The following is a 7,696-nucleotide window of genomic DNA, read 5'->3' on the forward strand; positions in this document are numbered from 1 at the left end:
TATATATGTGTGTGTATGTGTATGTGTGTGTGTGTGTATATATATACTTGGTAGAAAATGTCTCATTGACAACTCAGAGCTTACAAAATATATACATACACCTATATAAAAAAAACTTCTGCCCCCTTCCCCATGAGTGGTTCTGGAGGGAGTAGCTGAGAGGGTCATCAGGACAGTGCCTATTTTCTCAAAGACACCTCCCTCCTCTCCCCACATGTTCCTTGCTTCCAGTTATAATTCAGGGGTCTCAGTGGCAGGCCCCTTGGGGAAGAAAGGGGTCCTCCCCAAGCTTCCACCCCATCTTGCATTGGGCTGCAGGTGTGCAAGGGCTCACTGAACTCTTTGTGACAGCCCCACCCCCATCCCCACTCCCCCATCCATTGTCCGTGCTGGAACCGGAAGTGCAGAAGTGGGTGGGGTGGGCCCAGCTGGTCTGGGGCTGGCTCAGTCTGATGGTTGCACTCCCTGGAGGACCCCCCCCCCAGGGCTAATGTCTCTGAGGTTGCAGAGTGCTGGCCTGGACTCCTCCAGCCTCCATCCCCATTTTGTTTAAAAAAGAAAGGAAGAAAGAAAGAAAGTGGGGGAGGCCAGAGGGAAAGGAATAGACATGGGGGAGAAACAAAGGTGGCCAGCTGGGGAGGGGAGCTCCTGGGCTCTCCCTGGCTGCCCCAGGGTGGGGCTGAGCCTCAGCTGGATTCAGGGCCTGAGGAGTCCCCTGAACAGGAGGAGCTGGAGCTGCCGCCCATGGACTCATCTTCATCCTCATCATACTCCTCATTCTCATCCCCTTCCTTGCTGCTGGACTCAGAGGTGTTCCTGCCATTCTCATAGCCAGGCATGGTGGCATGTGCCTGTAGTCCCAGCTCCTTGGGAGGCTGAGGTGGAAGGATCACTTGAGCCTGGGAGTTGAGGCTGCAGCGAGCCATGATTGCACCACTGCACTCCAGCCTGGGCGACAGAGAGAAACCCTGTCTCAAAACAAAAACAAAAACACATGTACACAAAACACCTTCTCATGAGTGTACCACAGCTGCTGGTTGGGGTGAGGGGTGGGCTTCTTGGGAATGTCTGACTTCTTGACATTCTTGATTAAGTTGGAATGATCCTTCCTGAAATGGGCCAGGTTTCACACTTTTTCTCCATCCTTGTCCTCATGGCCCTCGTTCTCTTTATCATCTTCCTAGGATTCTGACTTGGACTGCAGGATTGTTTGTCTGGACTCAGAGGAGTTCGAGTCCGCAGCTTGGTCATGCTCTTACATTTATCAGAGATATACTCTTTCTAGGCTCTGCGGTCTTGGGGACAGAGACCGTTAACCCAGGTGTCCAGGTGCACCTTGTATACTTTCGCTGCTCATTGGCCAGCTTTTTGTAGTGCTCCTTCTGACTCCAGGAGATGGCTGCCAATTTCCATCCACCATGCGCTCCGTCTGTGGCAGGTGTTTCAGCTCCCCATTGCACAGCAGTTCCTGGAAGAATTTCTGATACCGGTTCACAAGGCTTCTTGCTTCCTCCCTGGAATTTCATCATCTTGGAAGACTCTGTAGCAGCTGGAAGTGCCCACATCGCACTCAGCTCTCTCTCATCACTTTCGGTCTTTGGCTGCCTTCTCAATTCACATCAGGTTCTCCTCCTTGGGATTCCAGGTCACCTCCATGGCTTTCGAGGCCTTCAACCGGTCGTTCTTGAAGCAGGCCAGGTAGTTGCTGATGATGCTCTGTTGCCAGATCTGTACTCTCTTGGTGACTTGGGTGGCTTGCTGAGTTCCTGGCACTCCCTGCCTGGCTTGCTCTCGGGTCTTGTACTTGGCCTTCTCAGACAAGTCACTCCACCTTCGGGCCAGCGTGCAGGCCAGCTCGCTCTCCAAGAACCCAGGCTGCTCCTCCTGCAGCTGCTGCCCCTTTTCCTGGGGGCAGATGAGCATGGCCCACTGGGGGACAGAGATCCTTAACCCAGGGGTCCAGGTGCACCTTATACGCTTTTGCTGCTCATTGGCCAGCTTTTATAGTGCTCCTTCTGAGTCCAGGAGATGGCTGCCAATTTCCATCCACCAAGAAACCGCGTGGGCTTCTCAGAGGCTTCCTTGCCCTCTTCCTGGGCTGGCTTCTGAAGGGGTGGGTTGCCCCTCCACACCTGTGGGTGTTTCTCATTAGGTGGAACGAGAGACTTGGAAAAGAAAGAGACGCAGAGACAAAGTATAGAGAGAGATAAAGGGGGCCCAGGGGACCGGCGTTCAGCATACGGAGGATCCACGCCGGAACTGGCCTCTGAGTTCCCTTAGTATTTATTGATCATTATCGGGCGTGGCAGGATAATAGGATAATAGTGGAGAGAAGGTCAGAAGGTAAACACGTGAACAAATGTCTCTGCATCATAAACAAGGTAAGGAAAAAAGTGCTGTGCTTTTGATGTGCATATACATAAACATCTCAATGCCTTAAGGAGCAGTATTGCTGCCAGCATGTCCCACCTCCAGCCCTATCTCAGCAGATGGAATATACAATCGGCTTTACACTGAGACATTCCATTGCCCAGGACGAACAGGAGACAGAAGCCTTCCTCTTATCTCAACTGCAAAGAGGCGTTCCTTCCTCTTTTACTAATCCTCCTCAGCACAGACCCTTTACGGGTGTTGGGCTGGGGGAAGGTCAGGTCTTTCACTTCCCACGAGGCCATATTTCAGACTATCACATGGGGAGAAACCTTGGACAATACCTGGCTTTCCTAGACAGAGGTCCCTGCGGCCTTCCGCAGTGTTTTGTGTCTCTGGGTACTTGAGATTAGGGAGTGGTGATGACTCTTAACAAGCATGATGCCTTCGAGCATTTGTTTAACAAAGCACACCCTGCACAGCCCTTAATCCATTTAACCCTGAGTGGACACAGCACATGTTTCAGGGAGCACGGGGTTGGGGGTAGGGTTACAGATTAACAGCATCTCAAGGCAGAAGAATTTTTCTTAGTACAGAACAAAATGGAGTCTCCTATGTCTACTTCTTTCTACACAGACACAGTAACAATCTGATCCTTCTTTTCCCCACAGGCTTCTTGGAGGCCGGGCAGGTGGCTTGCTTCTTGTTGATGTTCAGCACCCTCTCCTCCCACAGGACCTGCTGCTGCTCCTCCTGGGGCAGTCTCCTGAGAAAAACGCAGCAGTTCCGCCTCATAATCTTTTGTTTCCTGGTCACACATAGGCGTCCTTCTCCTTCCGGGAGAGCAGCTTCCACTGCTGGCCGCACGGCCTATCATGCGCTCCGCGCTGGGAACATCCTTCTTGTTGGCCATGAGCTCTGCGCAGTACAGTGAGTAGCTGTTATAAGGTGGCTTGGTGGGTCGCCCATCACATTTGTCCTTGAGCTGGTGTTCAGCCTTGGCAGGGGTGGACTTGGTGGGGCCCTCCTCAGTGATGTTCGGCTCAGGGCGCTCCTGGATATAGGTCTGCATGATCTCCTTGTACTACTTCCACTGCTCCTGGAGCCTCAAGAATCCATTTCAGCCTTTTTTTTTTTTGTCTGAGAGCTGAGACCACTACTTCCCCAGAAAGTTCTTCACCTCTTTGTAGGGGCATCTGGCCACACTTTAAAATACACCTTCTTGGCCGGGCACAGTGGATCATGCCTGTAAGCTCAGCACTTTGGGGGGCCAAGGTGGGTGGATCGCTTGAGCCCAGGATTCAAGACCAGCCTGAGCAACATAGTGAAATCCTGTCTCTACACAAAATGTTTAAAAATTAGCTGGGTGTGGTGGTGCGTGCCTGTAGTCCCGGCTACTTGGGAGGCTGAGGTGGGAGGACCGCTTGAGCCCGGGAGGTTGAGGCTACAGTGAGCCGTGATTGCACCACCACACTCCAGCCTGGGTGACAGAATGAGACCTCGTCTCAAAACAAAACCCCAAAAACACACATACACTAAAGTCCTTCTTCCGATGGGTGTACCACAGCTGCTGGGTGGGGGAGTTGAGCTTCTTGGGGATGTCTGGCTTCTTGGCATTCTTGATTAAGTTGGGATGATCCTTCCTGAAATGAGCCAGGTTTCACTCAAACTCTGTTTCTCCCTTGGAAAGTCCTGAATATATTTCATTTTCATCTTCTCAGGAAGCTCCTTTTATTTCTTGGACAGAATCTTTGTGAAGTCCAGGTTACTTATCTCAGGGTGGAGTTTTGCATACTTGGCCTGCTTCTCCATGAGGAAGTGGAAATAAGGGATCAGGGACTCCTTTGGGAAGTCTGGGTGTTGTTTGAGTTTTTTGTGTTTAACCTTTTTAAGGATTTTTAACATGTTTCTGGCATTGAGGATCAATTCTGTCAAAGTGCACAACTTCCTCACCATGTCAGAAATTTTCACCCATTTAGGCCAGGCACAGTGGCTCATGCCTATAATCCCAGTACTTTGGAAGGCCAAGGTGGGAGGATTGTTTAAGGCTGGGAGTTTGAGACTAGCCTGGCCAACACCCATTTCTGACCCCAACTCTACAAAAAAAAATTTTTTTTAATTAGCCCAGTGTGATGACTCACACCTGTGGGCCTAGCTACTCAAGAAACTGAGGCAGGAAAATTGCATGAGCCCAGGAGTTTGAGGCTGCAGTCAGCTATGATCATACCAGTCCACTCCAGCCTGGGTGATAGAATGAGATCCTGTCTAGAAGACAAAACAAAGCCAAAAAGAAGAAGAAGGAGAAGGAGAAGGAGAAGAAAAAAGACATCTCTACCCATTGAACTTGTCGTGTCTCCAGAAATCTTTAAATGCCACTTTGTCCCCATATGTGATTGGGTGGTTTTGAACTTGTAACTGCTATTGGTTGGAAGGTTATTCTTTATGCATTCCAGCAAAGTCAGCATGTCTTCCTGGAACCGGTGGTCTTGGCCTTTGAAGGCGGCCATGTCCAGGTCAGTGGGGGATGGGCTTCTCTGTTCATCCTCCAGCTGTCCAACCACCTCCTTGGTTGTGCTGGCGGCAACCCAGGGTCAAAGTCACTTTGCCTTTAGAAGACATACCAGTCCCTGCTCAGGCAGGCTGAGAGATGAGGGGCTTTCTATCCCTTGCCACCTCCCAAAGGGGAGGGAGGGACGCAGGTCCACACTCTCAGAGAGACCCAGCCAAGACCCTATTAGACTTAATGGATCTGTGGGTATGAGGGTGTGCCCCTCGTCTTTTTCCTAACTCTTACCCCAGTTCCTGAAGTCCAGCTCAACAGCATGTACCCTCCCCTTCCCACACGAAAACTGCTCCCAGCTCCTGGTGTATAACACTCAGTGAATGTTTGTAGAATGAATGAATAAATCGCTCAATGTTTTTATGTGTTTATTGCCTTTTTTTTTTTTTTTTTTTTGAGATGGAGTCTCCCTCTGTCACCCAGGCTGACTTGCAGTGGCGCCATCTCATCTTACTGCAACCTCCACCTCCGGGTTCAAGCAATTCTCCTGATTTAGCCTCTCGAGTAGCTGGGACTACAGGCACCTACCACCATACCTGGCTATTTTTTTTTCTTTCTTTTTTTTTTTTTTTTTTTGTATTTTTAGAAGAAATGGGGTTTCACCATCTTGGCCAGGCTGGTCTTGAACTCCTGACCTCAAGTGACCCGCCCACATTGGCCTCCCGTAGTGCTGGGATTACAGGCATGAGCCACCAGGCCTGATCTATTGTCTATTTTTATATCTTTTATGAAATGTTACTTCTGCCCTTTAAAAATTGGATTAGTTGTCTTTTTATTATTGAATTACTTATATATCCTAGATGTAAGTCCTTAGTCACGGGTATGTTTTGCAGATATTTTCTCCCAGTCTGTAGCTTGCCTCTGAATTTTCTTTTCTTTTCTTTTTTTTTTTTTTTTTGAGACAGAGTCTCTGTTGCCCAGGCTGGAGTACAATGGCTCAATCTTGGCTCACTGCAACCTCCACCTCCTAAGTTCAAGCGATTCTTGTGCCTCAGCCTCACCAGTAGCTGGGACCACAGGCATGTGCCACCACACCTGGCTAACTTTTGTATTTTTTGTAGAGACAGGATTTCACCATGTTGGCTAGGCTGGACTTGAACTCCTGGACTCAAGTGATCCACTTGCCTCGGCCTCCCAAAGTGCTGGGATTACAGGCGAGAGCCACCGCACCCGGCCACCTGTGCATTTTCTTAATTGGCTTTTGATGAGAAGTTTTTAGTTTAAAGAAATTTCGATTTATCAAATGTTTCTTTTGCGATTTTGCCTTCTGAACCTTAGAAACCCTTGCTTACTCTTGAGTCCTGAAGATATTCTTCTATATTTGCCTCCAAAAGCTTTATGATTTTACCTTTTGTTTACTAAAGGCAATGTTAGAGGTACACTGATAAATATTTTTATATTTATTTATTATTTATTTTTGAGGTTTTTTTTGAGACAGAGTCTCACTCTGTTACCCAAGCTGGAGTGCTGTGGTGTCATCACAGCTCACTGTCTCTACAAAAAACATTTTTTTAAAGATATGCAAAATAAAAGAAATTATTTGTCTATCAATGAATCTGCTCTGTTTATCAGTGTGGATTATTGAGGGAAACTTTTATGAATGACTCAGTTTTGCTCACCTCCTATTATACCCAATCAAAGCTGATAAGGAAACTGGAAAGGTAAGATCATTTGAATTAAAATTTTTTTTTTAAATTTTTATTTACTTTTTATATATGTTTTAAGGCTAGTCAAGCAGAGCAATGGGAATGGAGAAGGAACAAAGATATCTTTAACTGGTTGTGATCGATTAGTTGTAAACACCATTGCACTCGGATCAGCCTTGAATTTATTTGGACCAGTGATCTCCAATCAGTAAAAAATGTTGAGTGCATGCTCCTCATATATGCATATTCACTTATCTAGAAATTATATATGGACTACTCCACTCATTGTGAGCTTTAAGAATATATGGAATTTATTTTCTTTGCTTTTTGTTTGTTTTTTGAGATAGGGTTCCTGTTGCCCATGCCAGAGTTCAATGGCATGATCACAGCTCCCTGCAGCCTTCAACTCCTGGGTTCAGGTGATTTCCCCACCTCAGCCTCCCAAGTAGCTGGGGCTACAGGCACAAGCTGCCAAGCCTGGCTAATTTCTGTATTTTTTGCAGAGATAGGACTTCGCCACATTGCCCAGGCTGGTCTCAAACTCTTGGGCTCAAGTGATCCTCCCACCTCAGCCTCCCAAAGCACTGGGATTATATGCTTGAGCCACCACGCCTGACCTGGAATTTATTTTTTTAAATGGTATTTTAAAAGAATAAAATAAAGATAAAAATATTTAAAACTTATTTTAATTTATTGTTAAGGCTACAAAAGTTATTTCTTCTCTGTAGCTCATGTGGAATTCATCCTTTGAGTAAGAGAAGAATCAGCTTTGTGATTTTCTTGTTATCATCTTGTGCTTACATTCCTGGTTTATCTTCAATAAGCAGCTTTGCTGTGGGAATCTTCAGAGGTTCATTTTGCTTTATATGAAAGTTAATTTCATTAAAATTGAAGAATAGAGTCTGTAAATCCACATACATGGGAACACAGTAAAGTATGACCAAAGCAGATATCTAGCTGGGTTATCCCCAAAGTGCAGCCCAGTGTAAAGTCTTCTTTGCAGATAGTTTCATTTGGGAATATGGTCACAAGGAATAAAAATGCAGGGCGGGGGAGTGAAACAGGGAAGGAGGGAAAACCCGTACAAGAACCTGTTTCCAAGTTGCCCCTCCATGACCCC

At 47.1% G+C, this 7,696-nt stretch overlaps 1 pseudogene; it reads right to left on the reverse strand.

Annotated features, from left to right (window-relative positions):
* Positions 1-623: 623 nt before the first annotated feature.
* Positions 624-7,496, reverse strand: LOC100612141 (nucleolar transcription factor 1-like; annotated as a pseudogene).
* Positions 7,497-7,696: the final 200 nt, after the last annotated feature.

This window comes from Pan troglodytes, chromosome 2 (genome assembly GCF_028858775.2).
Source record: "Pan troglodytes isolate AG18354 chromosome 2, NHGRI_mPanTro3-v2.0_pri, whole genome shotgun sequence".
NCBI classification, from domain to species: Eukaryota; Metazoa; Chordata; class Mammalia; order Primates; family Hominidae; genus Pan; species Pan troglodytes.